Here is a 20,878-nt window from a genome sequence, read left to right as displayed (position 1 = left end):
AGTGTACACTCTTTGCTCTTAAGCCTGCAAAAGGAGGTGCTCTTAAGCTTGCAAAAGAAGAACAGATCTGTAACTATTGAATGACAAAAATGAAAGGTATTATTATTTGTTCCTGTGGATTTCTACATAGAATCTAAGCTTCTGAGCTATAAATTTTAGTATCTGAAACTTAATAGACTTACCTTCCCCCTTTGAATCAGGATTCAGCTAGGAGAGCAAGGTATGATAGAGTCAGGTAATTCAATCTAGGAATTAATATTAACATGGAACATTACTTTTCAAAAGTGTTAGAAGAGGAATGTGGATTTAGCAACTGAAGGATGTTGCTCCCTGCCATGGGGCTGGAGTGATGAAGGGAAGAGGTGCTGCTCAGCTGGAGGCCAGGAACACCCCGACATCCGGGCCAATGGTGGGCTATCCAGCTGGGTCCATTGAGGAAAGGGCTCTTCAGGGATGGCTGGACCCTAGATGGCAGAGGCCAATCTGCCCTGTGATGCAGAGGGAAGCAGGGCAATGGAGAATGTGCCTGAATGCAAAGAGCCAAGGATCAGGGTAGCCATTGAGTTTTAAAACATCAATACTGAAGGGGCAGTGATGCAAATGAACCTAAGGTTAGACCAGAAACTGGGCTGATCCTCTGTTATTTTCTCCCAGTTCGAATGCTTTTGCAAATTCAACTGAAACAGGGCTTTCTGGCCCCAAATACCTACTGCATTTTTGGATAAAATGCATTTGGAAGATATAACTGTTAAGGCCTATACAATCATAACATTCAGATGCTATAATTCCATGCCAATTCTGGTAACAACGGGAAACCATGCTTAATACATATGCCTATTTGAACACACTTCTGAGCCTCTGAATTGAATATGTGTATGTATGTATGTATGTATCATATTATAACATACCCTTTATGCATATCCAAAAATTTCAAATTTTTCCTTCACATGACAGAATTGTTGATAGAGATACTAATCTGTGTTTGATTTTCTCTCCCTTATTCTAAGAAGACCTCGTGCCCCTTTGCCTCAGGGGTGTTTGTATGTGATGGTTTAAACAGAAGTTGCAAAAACACCCCACCCCCACCCTTCCTGGCTTTTGCTGTCACTGAGGGCACAAGGCTAGATCAACACATATGGGAGGAGAGCCAGGTGTGTGCCTTTGGGGACAGGGTTGAGGGTAAAGGGCTTCCAGACACAGTCAAGATTAAGCAGGAGGGGGACTCCTCTAGAATGAAAAGGGAGGGACTGTCTGGAGTAGTGAGGACTCAGCTGGACTTCCCGGCAAGCCGTCAGGCTGGGTGGGGAGTGACAAGCCCTCAGCTGAAGCAGCTGTGTGATGTCCTAAATCATGCCATCACTCCCAGCTTGGAAAGAGATCCCCAAGCCCAAGTCAGTGAAAACAGAGACATTGCCTGATTTCAAGGGCCCACGTTATACTAACAGAGGACGCATCAGCAGTGGCCAGTGTGGACCATGGTGCAGAGGGCTCCCACCAAATGGCCTGGATCTCCCCCAGGCCCTGGGCTGGGAGCCAAGGTCGAGCGAACCCCCATCACAAGTGTGATCTAATTCTTTCCCACGCCAAGGGACGAGGCTCAGTTTTAGATTTACTTCCACTCTAAAAACAAACAAACAAACACATTGACGTGAAATTTCTTGCATCTGCATATCATAGTAGAATAACATTCACACCTGCTACACATATTTAAATGTTTAAAAACTCGAGTTGCTGGTGTAGAGTTATTGCTCACGCCTTGGGCTTTCATCAAGAGATGCAGCTGTGGAACTGTTGGGGGTAGGAGGGGGTTGGTTTTATTCAGAATCCTTAGCTCTGAGATGCGTTTACTGATGCTATGGCAGAACCAAGGCAAAACAACATGGAGGCTCCTTGGAGATCACTTGGAATGGACCAACAACCACATTCTACAGCTCTCCTCAGAGGCCCCCGATGCAAGTAAAAGATGCCATGTATTACAACAGTGTATCCCAAGCTTCAGTCCTCATGTACTAGAGTCATGATTCATTAGCTACATCTGTGTAGCACCTGTACTAATATTTACTAAATATTTCTCTACATATGGTATCACTTTTATTACTTAAATAAATTTATCCTTATCCTAAACAAGAATATCCATGAAATCACAAGTGTGGCATACTACACACTCACACACACTCTCTCTCTCTTTTCAATATGCATGCAATAAATACATAATTACTAAGGAACAAATGTGCACCTGTGCACCATCTAAGATTGTGTCACACTTCACCATGTGGCATAGCCTACCACTGCATGCATTGCTGTAAGATCTATAGTTGTTCTGGATACTCTAATCTCATTTTCTCTTCCCTTCAATCTCAGTTTACAAACTTTGATAACTTTTTGATGATGGTTAGTCTGAATATAAAATGGCACTAAGGGAGAATGAAAGAGAGGCAGAGGGGAAAAAGAGGGTAGAAGGAGGAGAAGAGGTAAAATAATTAGGAGAGAACCAGAAAGAAGAAAGGAGAGAGAAAAGAAAGAAAAGATGCCCAGGCAAGACATACAAATAAAAATATTAATCATATAGGAACCTCCATATTGTGTCTGTGTGTGTGCAACACAATCACACCGGGAAGTCTGTTCACCAAAACCATGGCTACCTCATGAAGGGGAGGTATTATCTTCAAGGATTACACAACACTGGTCCCAAGCATAAACCTGAAAATAGGAGGCATTTATGCTCTGATCCTCCAGATTCTTCCAGGGACTCTTGTAATTCACTCTACCACTGGATCTTTGCCTTTCACACCATGCAGACTTAACAGCAAGCTGCATAGCCAGCCCTCCCTACACCTTCCCCACTTACCTTCCTTATCAGTTCAGGAAGAAATTTCTGCAAAACTCTTCCCCTGGTCACTGATATCTCTGGGAACCAAATCCATTAAGATATTTTTGATCCTTACTCATGCTATTTTGAATGTCTGGTGCACAGGAAGGAACCGATAAAAATAGAATTACAATGCCCTTACCGCCAAAGTAGCAAAGGAGCTGATTAAGATTGATGTCTGAATAAATATACAATAGCAGGCCCTACATTTAATAGCCTTTGATGGAAGTGGAAAAGAAATGTAGTTTTCACTGACTTTATGTGCCTGCATTTCTGTTTCCTTACTGTCTACTTTTTTCTTAAAATATGGCCTATCTTTTTCTAATATCAAAAATATTGAATAGTAATGACAACAATAATACAAAATAATGGCTAATATTCATTGAGCACTTACTAGATGACAGACATGGTTCTAGAAAGTTTACATGTATTAACTCATCTAGTTCCCATAGCAGCAAACAACCTAATAAGGATGCATGCATACTGTTATTCCTTTTTAAATGAAAAAACTCAGAATCGGAGACGTAGCACCAGCATAGTAGAAAAAGCCAAGTTCAGTCCTACTTCTCCAATTAAGCATATTCTCCTATTAAGTACATTACTATATAACATCTCTTGTACCTGGCCTCCTCTTCTGTAGTTAGAGGTACCCAAGGAGCAGGTTGAGAACTAAATAGAGAGGTGTGTAAAGCCCTTTAGAGAGTGCCTCCCACAGAAGTAAGCCCTCAAATGCAAGGTGTTATTATCATTATCATTATCATTTTCACCATCATTATCATTATCATGATCACTCCTTTCATATCCTCCATTGATTAGCAGGCAAATGGCTTCCTTCTCTATACCTATTAATTTGATAATACAAAACCAGTAAATTTCCCTAAAGGAGCATGGTCTGATTCTTAAGAATCCTTCAAGGAAAGGACTTAGGGCTCATTATCACTGTGTCATGGAAGGTACCAAGAGAACTCCATGGAGAGTAGCTTCAGCCCAGCTAGAATCATATCATTTGAGCAGCAATATCTAATTCATTATTTGCTGCAACTTCAACTTGTGAGTGGTTGTACAAGTGCTTGGTGACTGAATTTTTTATCTGTCCATTTTAATCATTTTATCCGCTTCGATTTTAGCATGTTCTTTTATGAAAATTTATTATTCATTTTCATTTTTAAGGTATACATAGGATGGTCCATCATGAAGTGGACAGCTGGATGGTCACCTCATGATTCTAATATAAGAGGTTTTAGAAAACCTCCCTTCACTTATCCCCTACCCTACTGACCCAGTATGGTCAGTCAAGCAAACAAGCCCCCATAATAAGCTGCAAGCACCACTTAAAAGTTGATTGAAGTATGTATACATTATAGTTAGATGGGAGGGATTTTTTTTAATGTGTCCAGAATAGACAAATATATAGAGACAAAAAGTAGATGAGTAGTCGTCTGGAGACAGGGGGTAGAGGGCAGAGAAATGGCCATCAGTAGAATTAGAGAAATGAACTACTCATAGTTATGAGGTTTCTTTTTATGTGATGAAAACATCCTAAAATTGACCGTGGTGATGACTGCCTAACTCTGAACATACCAAGAACCACCAAATTATACACTTTAAATGGGTGATCTGTATGATACATGAATTACATCTCAAAACTTTTTATAGAAGTCGACTGCCAACACCTTCATATCACTTAGTCTTATCTAAATCATCTGTGCCCTGAGCTACTTTTATCTACATCCCCCGAATCTCCCACTCTTCCCAGCTAAGGGCCTGGTGGCTTATTTCTACTTTCAGACTCACGTTGCTACATTCGTTAATCTAACCCGTAGTACCAAGTTCTAGTTTCAATGGCCGCTTTTCTCCTTGCTTCTTCCCCATCTCTTCTGCCTCTAGCCATCTGCATAGACCAATTTTTAACCTCTAAGATTCTCTCCATGAATATGCCTCCACAGATAATGGAAGAAAGAAGCTTGCAGGATGTGCCACGTAGAAGGTGCCCATAGGGCTCCTTGGAAAAAGACTCAATTAGTGGTTCATTATCAGATTACTAGAGAATCATTTAATATTAGCCAGCAAGCCAGAAATGTAATCTTAACTTCTCCCTTGCCCTCAGCCCATTAGTTCTAAATCTTTCGATTCTATCTTCTCCGCTTCTCTTGGGTCTTTCTTTCCTGATCATCTCACATGATGATGCTTCAAAGTAAGATCCTAAACATCTTGTTCCTGGACAATTATAACATTCCTGGTCTCACTTCCTTCCCATTCCCTTCATCTTAGTCCACACTGCTGCTAGAGTTCTTTCCAAAAGATAAATATAGCCAAATAATTGTCCTACTTAAAACCTATCCATGGTTCACCAAAACCACAGGATACAATCCAAGCTCTCTCACCCAGCACATGAGGCCTTTACGGCCTTCTCATCCTACCACACATGTCCTGCATTCTTACTTGCTTCTACTCATTGGGCATGCTGCCCTTTCTGCCTTAAATATCCTCTTTCGGATTATTCTTAGTCTTCCTGAAGCTTGTCCTTACCCAAGCTGAATTGGGTGCTCATTGTGTCTGTCTCCCAAGTCATCTTACAAAATTGCTGTAGCACTTGTGACAATCTATTAAATGATCTACTTCTCTCTCTCTTTTACTAAGAGGCTTATAAAGGTTTTCTAGGGTCAGTATTTTAATTTGTTCATTCCCATATTCCCAGCACCTAGGACTGTGCCTGACATTAAAGTGAGCAGACGTTCGATAAATGATAGCTAAGTTAATGAACAAATGAAACTCAAGACATAGGAATAAGTTTCTACCATTGATGCAGGGGTGTGCATGTATCCTAATTTGCTATCTTTTTCTCTTGGAACCATAACCCATGGGTTTTTGAAGGATAACTAATCAATTTAATGCCCAGACTCAGAATAATCTCATAAACCACATGCAACTAAATGCCAAAAAACATTTTTCAAGGTTAATAAAGTCAAAGTGTGATTCTTGTCAATCCCAGCTACAGTGCACGCCATTTGTGCACAACATTTGGATATGTCTACAGAATATGTCTCTCAAATTCAGCATAAGGCTAGGCGCAGTGGCTCCTGCCTGCAATCCCAGCACTTTGAGGGGCTAAGGCGGGAGGACAGTTTGAGCCTAGCAATTTGAGACCAGCATAGGCAACATAAGACCCAATCTCTACAAAAAACTAAAAAACTAGCCAGGGTTGTGGTGCATGCCTGGGGTCTGAGGTGGGAGGATTGCTTGAACCCGGAAGGTCGAGGCTGCAGTGAGCCATGGTGGTGCCACAGCGCTCCAGCCTAGGCAACAGAACAAGGATCTGTCTCGAATAATAGTAATAATAGTAAAGCATAAAAATCAAGGGAGAAGAGGACCTTAGTTGCAGCTTAGGATACTGTGACTCAATAGAGATTGTCAACCTGATGCTCACAGAGAGGCTTCACACTTTTGCTCCAAGTACCTTCACAACCCAAGTGTCCATCAACAAATAAATGGATAAACAACATGTGGTATATACATACAATGGAATATTATTCAGCCTTACAAAGAAAGGAAATTCTAACACATGTTACAACACGGATGAACTTTGAAGGCATCATGCTAAGTGAAATCAGCTGGTCACCAAAGGACAAATGTTGTGTAATTCCACTTATGTGAGTTACCTAGAGTAGTCATATTCATTGAGACACAAAATAGAATGGTGGTTACTCGGGGCTGGGTAAGAAGGAAATGGGAGCTAGAGAACTGAGTTTTAGTTGGAGAAGCTGGAAAAGTTCTGGAGATAGTGTGACAGTTGCACAACAATGTTCACATACTTTATGCCACTTAAAATGGTTAAAATGGCAAATTCTACAATATACACATTTTACCACTATAAAACATTTTGTAGAATAGAATTCAAAATATCAAAGTGCATATTATGTACAATGGATAAACATCCTCTATGAAATTTTTATTTCGGTTCCAATAGTTATATATACTTATTTTCGGTATAAAACAGATTTCTTACTGTGAGTTGTGGTTAAAAAAAAGTTTAAAAGCCACTGTTCCAACAAAATATCTTTAGTAGCTACATGGTATTCTATCATATGGACACACTGCAATTTGTAAACTGTTTCCTTGGTTTTGGACATTTTTTGGCTGATCCTCTCTGTGGTGAACACTTTAAATACAAGTCTTGGCATGTATCTCTATTTTACCTCTCGTTACACATTCACTTTCTCAGCTTGTTTCCGTAATCATTTCTGTACTTCACAATCAAACTCTCTAATAGTTTCAGTTTTGTCTTTTTATCTGGTTTGCATTAGTAACCATGAACATAAACTCCATCCTGCCAAAGGTCCTACCTAGCTTCTGGAAATGCCTCTGTCTGCCTCATGTATCCAGTCCATGATTTAAGGCTCTCAACAGAAAACTTCAATGTCAAGAGGTATTAGCAAAGTATTTCCTCTGTTGCCACTGCCACTGTGATGGGCAGCCTCTAAGATGATGGGTAGCCTCTAAGATGTTCCCAGTGATCTCCCTGTCTGGTATTCATGCCCATATGTAATTGTTGCCCCCTTGGGTATGGATATGGGCTCGATCTAGTGACTTGCTTCTAATAAAAAAAAAAGTTCAGCCAAAAGTGATGGAGTATTACTTCTGAGATTAGATTACCAAAAGACCTTGCTTTCCATCTTCCTGCCTCTTTCTGCTCCTTCTGATTCAAGCCAGTTACCATATTGTGAGCTGCCCTGTGGAGAGGTCTGTATGGCAAGGAATAGAGAAAGAGCACTGGCCAATAGTCAACAGAAAACCCAGAAAACCGTGAGAAACTGAGCCCTTCAGTCCAACAACCTGCGAGCAACTGATTCCTATCAACAGCCACCTGAGTAATGTTGGAAGTGAATTCCACCCAAGTCAAGTCTTGAAACAAGACCACTATTCTGGACGACATATTCATTACTGTTTTGTGAGAAAGACTGAGCTAGAGGACCCAGCTTTAGCTGCGCCTTGGTTCCTGACCCATAGAAGCTGTAAGATAATAAATGTTTGTTATTTAAGCAGCTGCATTTTGTGTTGATTTTTTTACATAGCTATAGCTAACCAATATAGCCACACTGAGATTGCTGGGCTTAATGGGAGTTTAAGAAGGCATTAACCATTCCAGGATTTTCAATTCATCATCACCACCACCACTATTGAGAGTGTTCTAACCATGAACAGATGGCCATGGTCCTAGGAAAAAGAGGTTGGAAGACAAATAGGACCAGGAACTCAAAAATGTTACCACCAGTGAGATTCCTCATAGTGACATCACTCACCTCATGTGTTTATCTTTGAGAGAGAGGACAACTGTTATTTTTGCCTGTGGAACATTTAAACCACCTTATTCTGGTAATAGCACACCAATTTTCCCTTGAAAACTCACTCCTATTCCACTGTTAATTTGTGTGGTACAGATGGGGTCCACTCATACCCTGCCCGGCTTGGGAAGGAGCACATGACTATACCTTGCCCATCAGCGCATTCCATCCTCCTTCCCACACTGATTGGTCCAAAGAAAAACATGCAAATCAAGCTAAAACAATGAGAGTCTCATGACTGAATGGAAAGCTCAAACTGCCAGCAGCCACCACAAGAGGAGTCTGTCTACAGATGAAGCCAACACTTAAGGACCCAGCCAATAATACGAAATAAGAAGTGAATTCCAACAGTAACATTGGTATCTGGATCAAGTCATGCTTGATGTTGGTTATCCCTGAGGACTTCTAAATTATGTAAGCCAGTAATTTCCCACTTTTTGAGTCATTTTGAGTTGATGTCTTGTTACTTGCAGCCAAAAGAGTTTTAACTAATATGCCCCTCTTGCTTTGCTGCTCCAAGATTTCAAGCAAAACAAAACAAAAAACTGCATAATTTGACAGATTAGCGAATGTTGCTGATACAAATTGAAGTTTTCCCTTATTACTGAAAGCGATAATAGCCTTGAATGTAAGTTATGGTGAGCATGGTTCTAGAAAGGTTATTCTTTGATATCTAAGATGGATAGATATGAAATCTACAATTGGATTATTTTGTTTAAGAAGACTTGGGTATATTTTCATCTTTTTTCTCTCCGATGACAGAAGTGACTGACATAAATATATCTATCTTCCTTCATTCTTCAAATATTGGTTAAATCATGTGAAATAAATGTTTAATGAAATAAGCCCCAGAAGATGACATTCAGCCGAATATCCTTCTCAAAACAATTTTATTGGGATAAAATTTATAAGCTGTATCTATTCAGATTGTACAACTTTATAAAATGTTGCAGATATATACGTACTATAATGAAGACACAAGGCCATAATTAATATACCAATCATTTTTATCACCCCCAGTATATTCCTCATACTCTTTGCAGTCTGTGTCCTTCCCTCTGTCCCCAGTCCAAACAATCATTGATCTTTCTGTCACTTTAAATTAGTTTGTGTTCTCTAAAATTGTATACAAATGGAATCAGAGTAAACGTACTCTTTTGTGTCTGGTGTCTTTCATTCAATATAATGATCTTCAAAATCATTCATGTTATCCCATGTTTTAGTATAGTTCATCCCTTTTATTTGCTGAGTAGTATTCCAATGTACAGGTTGTTTCCTGGTGTTGGTTATTGTGAATAAAGCTATTAAGAATATTTGTGTACAAGTCTTTATGTGGACATATATTTTTATTTGTCTTGAGTAAATATCTAGGAGCAGAATGGCTAGGTTGTACAGTAGAAATGGGTTGACTTTTTAAGAAACTGCCAAAAACTTTTCCAAAGAGGGTGTTCCATTTTACATTCATATCTACCTCTACTTGTGGATCCATATATTTGTCATTCTTGATATTGTTAGCTTTTTAAATTTTAGCCATTGTATTGTGTGTGCAGTGGTATCTTGCTATGGTTTTAATTTGCATTTCAGCCATGACTAATGATTTTTTAATATCTTTTCATATACTTATTGGCCATTTGCATATATCCCTTTATGAAGAGTCAATTCAAACTTTTGACCATTTTTATTGGGGTGTTTTTGTCTTTTTATTAGTGGGTTGTAAGACTCCTTTATGTATTCTGGATACAGATTTATGTAATATCCAGATTTACAGGTTGAAAATATGTTCCCCTAGACTATGTTCCCCAATACTGTGGACTGCATTTTGATTTTTGTAATGATGTCTTTTAAAGACTGAAAATTTTAAAATTTTGGTAAAACTCCTATTTGTCATTATTTTCATCAATGGTTTATGTTGTTTATGTTTTTTGTGTCCCAATCTAAGAAATTTTGCCCATTCCAAGGTTGCAATGATTAAGCTTTCTTCTAGAAGTTTTATAGGTTTCATTTTTAAAATAAATTTTAAGTGTAAGATCTATTTTGAAATTATTTTTGTACATGGTATGAAGTAAGGGTCATGGTTTTCCATACTGATATTTACCTGTCCAGGTACCATTTATCGAAGACTACTGTTTCCTTATTAAATGGCCTTGAAACTGTGCCAAATTCATTTGGCTGTATATGTATGGGTCTGTTTCTGGACTTACTTTTCTTTGACATTGATCTATGTGTCCACCATTGATCTATGTGTCCACCTATTACTTTGTTTTGAATAATAAAAGCTTCATAGTAAGCCTGAAATCAGATAATACGGTCTATCAACTTTTATTTTTTTAAACTTATTTTAACTATTCTAAATCTTTTTTATTTTCAAAAAATATTACAATCAGCTTGTTTATTTCCAAAACCCAGAAGCCTGCTGAGATTTTTACCCAATCAGTAGATTGAGCTGAATCTACAGATCAAGTTAGGGAGAAATGAGCAGTTAGCAAACATAATATATCTTCATTTATTTAGGTCTTCTGTAATTTTTTCAGCAATGTTGTTTGGTTTTTCAGTGAAGAGATTCTACATATATTTTGTTATATTTGCTCCTAAATATTTTAAGGTTTTCGTACTACTGTAATTAACATTTTAAAAAATTCATTTTAAATTTTATGCTGCAATTATGAAAACATACAATTCGTTTTTGTGTACTAATCCTGTATCCCATAACCTCATTCTTATTCACTTATTACTTCTAGCAGCTGTTTTGTAAATTCCTTAGAATTTTCTACATTGACAACCCTGTCATCTGCAAAAATGGACAATTTTACTTCTTTGTCTCCAATCTTCACTCCTTTTATTTCTTTTTTGTGTGTTTATTACACTGTGGAGGACCTTCATAACAATGGTAAACAGGAGTGTCAATCCAAGAATCCTTATATTGTTTCTATCTTAGTGTGAAAACATTCAATGTTTACCATCAGTTGTGATGTTAACTGTAGGACCGTAGTCTTTTATCAAATTGATGAAGCTTTCTACTCCTGGTGGCTGAAAGTTTTCATTATGAATAATATTGAGTCTTTTTGGATGCTTTTTCTGCATCTATTAAAACGGTCACATAGTTTTTCTCTTTTATCCTGTTAATAGGGTGAATTAGATAGATTTTTTTTACACCCATCTTGTATTCCTGGTATAAACCCACAATGATCATAATCTATTAACCTTTCTACATGTTGTTGGATTTGATTTGCTAATCTTCTGGAAAGTATTTTAGTTTCTGCTCGTGAGGCATGTTATTCTATAATTTTTTTGGTAATATATTTTTGTTAGTTTTGGTATTAATGCCATGCTGGCCATAAAACGGGTTGGGAAGCATTTCATCTTCAAATTTCGGAAAGATTTTCTGTAAGATTTCATTACTTCTTCTTTGAATGTTTAAATGTTGATATCTATGGTGGGCAGTAGCTCGGATCTCAGTTCAGACACTTTCAATCTGCCCCTACGTGCATGGCTCAGGGGCCAGAGACTTTGTAGAATTTACACAAAGAATTTGGTGTTTCTCTTATTTGTCTCTCTCTTTTTTTCCCCTAGGATTCTCCCTCACTCTCTGGTGGCTCTGGTTACTCTGAGCTTTTTCAAATGGATTCCCCTGCCAAAAAGAGTACGGGCTGTCTGTCAGAATTTTAGCCCTATCATGACACTGTTATACTCAACTGTGGCTACCCTCCAGGTAAACCCACAGAAATGAAAAACTTTATTGGAGTTGCTTCCTCTAAGTTTCAACTCCCCTCCAAAAGCCTACTTGCTTCTGTGCACTCTCCAAAGCCCTTGGGTAGTTATTCTATTTGTTATTTATAGTTATTTGCGGGAGGCTTAATCTGTTAGGAGCTTATTCCTCCATAACTAAAGTAGAAACCCATAGTATCTTTTGTATAAAGTTCAAAATCAATAACTATATATTGTTTAGACATGTCTATTATAAGAAGCATCTAAATAAGCAAAGGAATGAAAAAAACAAAATTCAGATTAATGTACACCTGGAGAAAGAAGGCAGGAGAGAAGAGACAGGAAAGCACATAGATAAACACAAATTATTGTCAATGTTCTAGTTCTCAGGCTCTCTGTAGGTTAATGGATGTTCACTACATTACTCATAAACGGAAAAAAAAACTAATGATAATAAAAGCTAGGCATAGACCAATAATGGCAATGCATCATAAACAAAGGATTTTGATTAATTTACTTCTATCCATCTAAAAACAAATGCTGTCAGAATCCCCATCTTGTTCCTGGACTCCTGAAAAGGCTCTAAACCGACAAGATTCTGAGACGCTGTAGTCACAGGGTCTATGAAATGGCTAAGGATTTATGAGATTCATTTATAGGTAAAATTTATGGACCACTCAAATTTAGGCATGTCTTAAAACACGTGGTTAATAACAACAAAACACCTTAAATAACGTCGTCGTTTTGAACGGAAGAAGGAGGAGGAAAACCATGCCTGTGTGTAGTGTTGTGGGGTTTTTATTGTTGTTCACAATATGAGCAGGCTGGTTGACAGAGAAAAAAGTTCTTGATGCTTTAGATGAAAGGAACAACAAGAAAAGAGATTGAACTCAAGAATATTGAAGCAGTCTCAAAGCAGGAGAAAACTTCAGCTTGCATGCCTAAAAGCTTATCCACATGTCAAGGGCCGTGGGACATTTTCCCAGAGGGGCCTGGACAAGAAGCCTCCCTGGTCTTATTATCCTAAACTAGGCTGAATGGAACACCAGGGAATATGCTGGAGGGAGGGAGATCACACTGGCCAAAAGGGTGGAAAAAGTGATGCAATCAGAGAGCTCTTTCCCATCTCTAATTTTATGACTCTAAAAAGGAAAGAGAATTCAAACCACTTCAAAATAAGATCACTGGAGAACTGACGTAGATGACTGGATCTGTTGAAAAATAAGTTTATAAAGATGCATTTTTCTGGTTGATAATTACATATAATGCCAAAAGATATCTCCACTTAGCTACTGCTTCATATCAAATAGAGTACAATTTTAAACTAAAGCAGGATAATTTCTCTGGCAATTGAGAAGAGTAGGGGGAGAATCTACAAACAATAACGCTGAAAAGTAAGGCTTCCCTCCCCAACAACTGAAAGCTTCACAAATCATGCTTGTTGTTTCATTGCTCAGGATGTTTAAAATAGTGTAAGCAGAAAAGTCTCTTCCACCTGCTTGCTACGAGGTTTGATTTTGAGGATAGTGTACTCCGAAAGACGTACTTCTAAAGAAAAACAATACCATTTGATTTTCTTTCCATTTTTAAAATCTGTTATCATTAATAATAAATTTTATGTATTTTTCCCAAGTCAAAGACAGAAATACCTTATTAGTGACTGTCTGTTGCTTACACTGAAACAGCCATAAAAACATATTTTAAAAGCTATGCCTTCTAAAAGTGCCTTTTTTAGAAAAAAAAAAAGAGAGAGACTGAGAAATTTGCTAATTGCTCTCAAATTCAAATCTCCAATCAGCTGAACACAATTGTAAGTAAATAGGGCTTCTTTGGGGGAAGGTAATCTTAATTATGTGGCAAGCTACAAGGACACCCAAGTTTATGTCAGTAGCAGATTCTGATAAGATATGCACCAAAGGAATCATGTCTGGACTGTTTCAACTGGGAGGGTGTTGGTGTAATGTTGGTATTTAGCTGTGATCTAGAGATCAGCAAAGGTCAGGCTGGACAAAACAGCGCCTAATGAAGCTTCTAGTGTTTGGGGTGAAAGAGCCACAAAGCCTTTCAAATTAGCAGCTGAATCCTGACACTCATTAGTGATTATATATGCAAGGGCTGCATCTTCGGCCCCAACCAGTAAAACAGCCTAGACGCTCTGCATACACACAAAAGAAATAAAGTACGTACAAACATAAAGAACTAAAACCTTTTAAATGCCTTTCCCTTCACATTCTGACATTTTCTTTTCTTTCTTGCTTTCTTGTCTTTTTTTTTTTTAAATATTAATGACAGGACTGCAGTGTGCTTACCTTCCAATTTCATGTTAAAATAATTACCATCGCCGTGACTAAAATGAGACTTTCAGTTTTTTATTTTAATCAAGGAAGGTCTAGTCAGAAATTGCTCTGCTAAGTTCTGTACAAGACATAATACACTCTTGTTAACTAACAAAGCCAATAAATCAAGCTGAAGCACTTATTAAACTATCTCACAGGACTAAATTTATCACTGATGACAAATTTAATTTGAAGTTCTGAAAGTTTGTTCCTTGCATATACTTCAACAGATTTTTTGGAGGGGGCAGCTATTTCACAAGTAATGAATGCTAAATTTACTTGAAATTTTTAGAGATGTAAAAGACAACTCCCAATAAAAAACTGTGTTCTTCCTAGAGTGTCGCTATCACTAGAAAAAAGTTATGCATTAAAATTCTTTTCCAGTGAGGCTATCCTTTGCACATTAGAGTTAGAAGAATTTTTTAAATGGTGATAATGAGCATTTTACAAAGCAATTTATAACCATCACTCAGCTCACACTCTATCTCCACAGGTAGGTCAGTTTTTGTCCCTTGTTAATGAAGATAAGAAAATTGAGATACACAGTTTTCCCTACATAACAGGTAGAATAATTTTAATCTGCGGCAAGGTCGTTTGGCATAAGGGAGGGTGGAAAGAAAAAAGTGAGGAAACGCACAAAATTATATTGGATCTTCTTACAGTAGCTAATACTGTAGCTAAAAGGATGATATTCCCACTTTAAGAATCAAAAGAATTACAATTCAAATCCACATAAAATTTTATTAATAGGCGACCCTTCCTTGACACCATGCTTCTAGACTATAATATAAATAATGCCTTATTTTCTGTTCCAGTCAACTGCACCGTGCAGTTTATTATACACCACAGCCAGGTTACACAAGTTATATTTTCTATAAACTTTTCCTCCTCCTAAAACATCGCTCTACGATTCCACATTAGCATTTTCCTATTGTCTTTTCAAACAGTATTTTCTTTCTTGACAGTGCAATCAGCGTATAAAAACCAAATTTCACCACCTGGTCCCGTTTAAAGCAAACGGAGCAGCCTGAACCACAGCCTGACAAGGAGAACGCATTAAGCTCTTGAACAAAAGCATCCAAGTCGACCTGTTTTGCAGACTGATTAATAGAAACAAGCTCCAAGGACTAATCACAAGTCGAGCCCTGTTTTGCAGATTAATAGAACAAAGACACACGAGAGGAGGGGAGCTTACAGCACTAGAATACAAATAAGCAAAGGTAGGCACCAGGCTTTCCTTGACTGAAGTCACGTCCTGTAAAGCCAGACCCAGGAACCCAAGTATTAGGGTGTCACATTCAGGGATGGATCAAAACACAGCACCAAAAAGGTCTGGGTTTTATCATTCAGCCCAGCACTGGAGAGCCATCTAGGTTCTACTATCTTAGGAGACTCTGATTTAAAAAAGAAAACACATTTTTTCGGCTGAATAAATGCATGGTTCTGGTGCTTTGGGGGTTTCCTTGCATGTCAGCCAGGCAAACCACAGTACTTATTGAGGACAGACCCTTCCACCTTCCCATCTTTGAATGGGGTAATCTGTGAAATATGTACATATGTGCCAACCCACACACACACATGGATCATATACGTGATGACGGCATCAAGTTTGAAGGACAGGGTTAATTTCCAATTACTCACAGACACACATTTTACGGCTACAGAATGTGGCCTTTCTTCCTGACTGTAAAAATAAAACTTACCCACTGTAAGAACGTACTAAATCCCAGGAAAAGTAGAATGAGAGAAAGAAAAAAAGAACATTCGTAAGAGAAAATCGCTGTATACTTGTGGTGCATTATCTCTGTTTTTGTTTTCTAACTATATTTGTATGTTTTTGTAATGCAATGGTCCATCTGTACATTCTTGGTGAGGATATGGCTTCTAAAATGCTTCCTGCTAAGTGTAAGAAGAAAAACATACCATTGCTTTCCGATGACTGATGCTAATTCTTCAAGGGACAAAACCAGTCAAGGTGAATGTAAGAATGCTTTTACTGGAATTGTGAAATCTTCATCCATGTGAGTATGTGGTTAACTGAGGAAAGTTTGCACAGCTTGGGAAACATAATTTTTAAGAATCGAGATGTCTACTTTTTGCACGATTTCTATTTTTGATGATTTTCTACATTTAACTATTTCCCTTCAATTGTTTTTTCTACTCTTACTTATAGAAACTCAGATAAAAAGCTTTTTTGGTCTCGTTCAGATTATTTGATGCAATATTTTCAGAGTGAGACAAAGAGAATGGATTTTCTCTGGCATATTTTTATTCTACTTAACCAATAATCCACCGATTCTGTTTATTGCAACAATCAACAAAGCAAAAACGCATTCATAATTATACATCAAGAGTTACAGAGTCTCAGAAAAAGTCTCAGAACTGACTTTAGAGCACGGTTAAGCCTGTGGTTTACAGGCTAGCCAAACTTCAAAATTTCCTATGAACTGTTCCTTGTATTTCTCTCAGACTTTTCAGAGCAGAGTTCAAACTCTATAGAAGGTAATTCCTACAGCAAATAACCTTAAATACCAATGCCCTCCTTAAAAACCAACATCTTCTGATTTTCCCTTTAATAGTAATGCTGAACGGCACATACAGTGTGAATGTAGCAAGGCACTCAATACCCTCAAAATTCGCTCGTCTTTCATGGACCTGCCTCTGAAGTTGCTGTGCAAGCCGGCAACCACACAGAATTCGCCTCCGGTAAGAATTATTTAAAAGCATAAAGGTCAGACCCAGCATCGCAGACACACATTTGGGTTTTCCATTTTTCTACTTATTCTACTGCCCAACAGGTAAGTACTTCTTTCAGAACTTATCTTTCTAAGGGAAAGGGCTGAATGTGGATAAGAAAAGGAACTAGTCTTGGCTATATCTTCTGAAAAACAGGAAGCATTAAGTAATGTTTAGTAACAGAAGCAGTAGCATCAGCATAGCCTAAAATCCTCATTCTCAAATGCTTCCTAAATATTATTTAAAATATATATTTAAATGCAAAACCCACAAGTGAACCCTATGAATTTTTAAAACAAACTTGTCTTCCATAATTTTTCCCCTTAAATCATAACACCAAAGGAAAAGAAGAAAAGTGGGAGGGAGCGACTTCTGCCAACAGCCTATTCCAACTAGTTAGTTTTGCCATCAGTAATTTCTGATTAGGTTTTAGTCTAGCATCTTTTATTTTGTTCTTCAAAGATCAAAGCAAGAAAGGTTTTTCTATTGATGACTGACTCAAAATAATAAGAGGCCTCAATTATGGGTAGTGATTTAAGAGCTGGACTTTTAAATCATTAAGACAATAAAACACTTTTTTTTTCCCTGAGTGTCTGTCTTTGACGATCCTCTTTCTAGAACCGTGATACTCCAAAGCTACTTCCCATGGCTCACGAAGCCTTGTGTGGCATGGAAAGTCAGTATATCCTATTAGGTTTAGCTTTGAGACTGATCTATCCCAGAAATTCAGTACATATGGTAGCTTGAAATGTAGAGAGAAAAACAATAATCACAGCTTATTAAACCAGGCAGCCATCAGCGGCACGTAGTTCTATATGCAATCATTTTGTACATAATGTATAAAAGAAGTGCATAACCAAGTTTAGGAAATAATGAAAAATCAGTATGTTGACTCTGCTCTTTTTCTTCCCTTTACAAATATAGCATTGGTTTTAGTCTTCAATGTTGACTTACTGTTGATTCTTATGAAATTTTAGCACCATTTTTTATTTAATGTGATCCATCCTGTAAACCCACCACACCAAGACATTGGGCCTGAAAATATCTAAATTAATCATTAAATATCACTGGCACCTTCAGATGCTGTCTTGGGAAATTTTATCCTAGGAAGACTATTAATTAAGCTAGGTCTTAACCACTTCCTCTAGTATGCCCTTCTATACCAGGTACTTCTCATTGCCTTTTTATTTCTTTTCTTGCTACAAATTTTATACTTAGACATTATTAGTGATAGTAACTGTATTTACACTTTAACCAAGCTGATCTTTTATATTTGAGCAAAATAGTCTTCCCATATCCTCTCCTGAATTAATGCAGATTTGTAGCTCACCTTTGCAGCTCTTTGCAGAATGCATATACATGTTGCTAACCCAGAGACCTCAAAGTTTGACACTCACTTGGTGTTGGAGCAGCCCTCACGGAACAGTCCACATGTAATTTATAGTCACCATCCAAGATTACCTTTATTCTTCCTGGGTGGAAACACACTGCCAACATTACTCATACACTGAAAATGATCCTCCATGTAAGTGACCTTCAAAATGCCCATATGTCTTCATTTAACAGACATCTATCCACTCTTCCATGCCTTTTGAACAAATGCAGTTGAATATGGGGTTCCTTTCCTAAGTTGTTTCTACTTATCCAGATCATAAGCAACCTGCCATGCAAAGAAACTGTGCAATATCCACTTTAAAACATTTTCTCTCTTTCTTTATTCCCCTGCCCCCACCAACACACAAACAAGGGTAAGCATTTTCCTAGACTAAGTTTACTATTTATCTCATTTCTACTCTTTTTGCTTCTTCTCTTCTACCATGGTAATACCACCATAGAAACTAAACAAACAAAACAAAACCGAAAAATAATAGCCATTACAAAACTAACAAGTGTTACCTTTCGGGGAAAAAAAAAATTAATTGAGCATTTACTGAGTGCCAAGAACTTAACATACATGATCTTATTTTAATCCCATGAAAAATATACAGAAGTAGTGAAGAACATAAAGGGTTTGGAGCCAAACAGATTTGGGACTGATTTACAGTTCATTGCAAAATAAGTGTCCTTGGGTCAATTATTTAATTTCTCTAACCTTTAATTTTCTCATCTGCCAAATGAGGGTAATATTATCTTCTTTATAGGGTTGTTTTGAGGCTTAAAAACAATTTTACAACTGGAACCTGTATGTGAATGATGCTCAATAAATAGTAGTTATTATTATTACTTATATATGCATTTGACAGATGAAATTGTGGTTCAGAGAGATTGCATAACATGTATAACCAGGTAAATAACAAGTGTAAATGTTACACATGTAACACATAACATGTGTAACAAGGTAAATAAGTTCTAAATGATTAAAGTGAGACCCAAGCTTGTTGGGAACAGTGTTTCTAAGGCCAAAGCCTGCGAAGCTCTGTACCCCTGCCTCCCTCCTTCTGTGGGCAGAACAGAGTTGTAGATGTTTGAGCTATGCCCGATATGGGGAGCACATGTCTTCCTCCTGGGGAAGCCCTGCCAGAAGTTTTGTAGCCTAAGGAACTGCTCGTTTAAGGGAAGAGAGAATTAGCAATAATTTTTTTGGAGAACAGTTTCAACAAAGCCTTCGCCATCAGAGGGGATGTCCCTAGGCCCATGGTGGGTCTACAAATCCGACCAAGTCTCCCATGGGCTTATAGATGAACCCTTGAGAGGGTGGGTGACATCATGCCTTGACGTTGCTCTCACAAAGCAGCCTAGAAGGCAGGGGGCTTCTCCTGTATGAAGCATAGAACACAACATGGCTTTGATTATTAAGGCTGTATTGTGAAACAACTTTGGCAGCGTGCAGGCTCATCAGAAGGGGCGGAAGGATGTCCTGCGGCTCTGCAGATGTGGTGCTGGCAGAAGAGGAGCACCCGGTGGAAGAAGCAACCTTATCTGTCCAAAGATATGTGTGCTCCAAAACCCCTCTCACCTTCATCAGAGATTAGGGGAAGGATGAAAGGATTCAGTGTGGTTATCTAGACTAACTTGTGAATACATCTGAGCCACAGAGGAGAAATGCATCACAGAAGACAGAAGCAGCTAAGGCTGAAAACAAATAAATACAGGTTAAGACTCTCAGTGGGACCCTAGTGGGCTCACTGTCTGGCAAGACCTGGAGAAGTTCACCCTACCCTTACAATTTAGAGGACAAAATAAGTAATCCATGTTTGTCAAGTAGCCTGAAAAAAAATGGTACAGAATCTACATGACCCTAAGAACCCAATCACTGAGAATTCAGCCACTAAGAAAAGGGAATACTGCATATTTGACAATTGGTTTTAATGTCCATAGGATGTTCTGAGGGCCCACCTGGTCTAGCTTCTGACCAATCTCAAACTTGATGCCAATTACTTTGACTGCAGCCTTGAAGTGACGGTCTCTATAACTAAGAGTAACTTCTAAAGCTGCGCACAGTATGGGAATAAGGTATCTGAGCTGAAGAAATGATACCAAAGAGCCTAAAATTACCGATGGAGGCTTTCTTTGAAAACTCTCACTGCCTTACTATGAGGTTTAACGTGAGGTTTGTCCTACTCCCATTTCTCACTTTTATTAAACCACGCTCACCTGGAGAGATGCTAGATTTCTGAGTGTTCAGGAAAAATCTAGGTATATGTACCTTGTTACACATGTTATTAAAGCCCATGGACATCATTTAGGGCTTTGCTTGGTTCCTTTTTGCTCTGTCATCTCTAGTCTTCCATTTTGTATGACTGTGCCTGACTTTGTATTGGAAATACTTTCTTTCCTTTTGTCACTGGGTGTCTACTCTGTGTAAATCCTCAGTTCACCAGTCAGAGACCTATCTCTACTACCACCACCCTGATTCATTCATTCATTCATTCATTCATTCATTCATTCAT

General features: G+C 38.1%; 2 protein-coding genes across 5 annotated transcripts in view; one reads left to right on the top strand and one right to left on the bottom strand.

The window, feature by feature from the left end:
- The window catches only part of MPPED2 (metallophosphoesterase domain containing 2), a 198,031-nt gene that overhangs the window by 78,419 nt on the left and 98,734 nt on the right, over nt 1-20,878 (bottom strand). The window lies entirely within an intron of this gene.
- DNAJC24 (DnaJ heat shock protein family (Hsp40) member C24) overlaps nt 1,799-20,878 on the top strand; it is a 940,502-nt gene continuing 921,422 nt past the window's right edge. Inside the window, exon 1 of the mRNA XM_050759073.1 lies at nt 1,799-1,808. The gene's annotated coding sequence lies outside the window, so the exon portion shown is untranslated. The remainder of the gene's footprint in view (nt 1,809-20,878) is intronic.

Source organism: Macaca thibetana, chromosome 14 (assembly GCF_024542745.1).
Source record: "Macaca thibetana thibetana isolate TM-01 chromosome 14, ASM2454274v1, whole genome shotgun sequence".
Classification (NCBI taxonomy): Eukaryota; Metazoa; Chordata; class Mammalia; order Primates; family Cercopithecidae; genus Macaca; species Macaca thibetana.
This window is presented reverse-complemented; position numbering and strand designations above follow the sequence as displayed.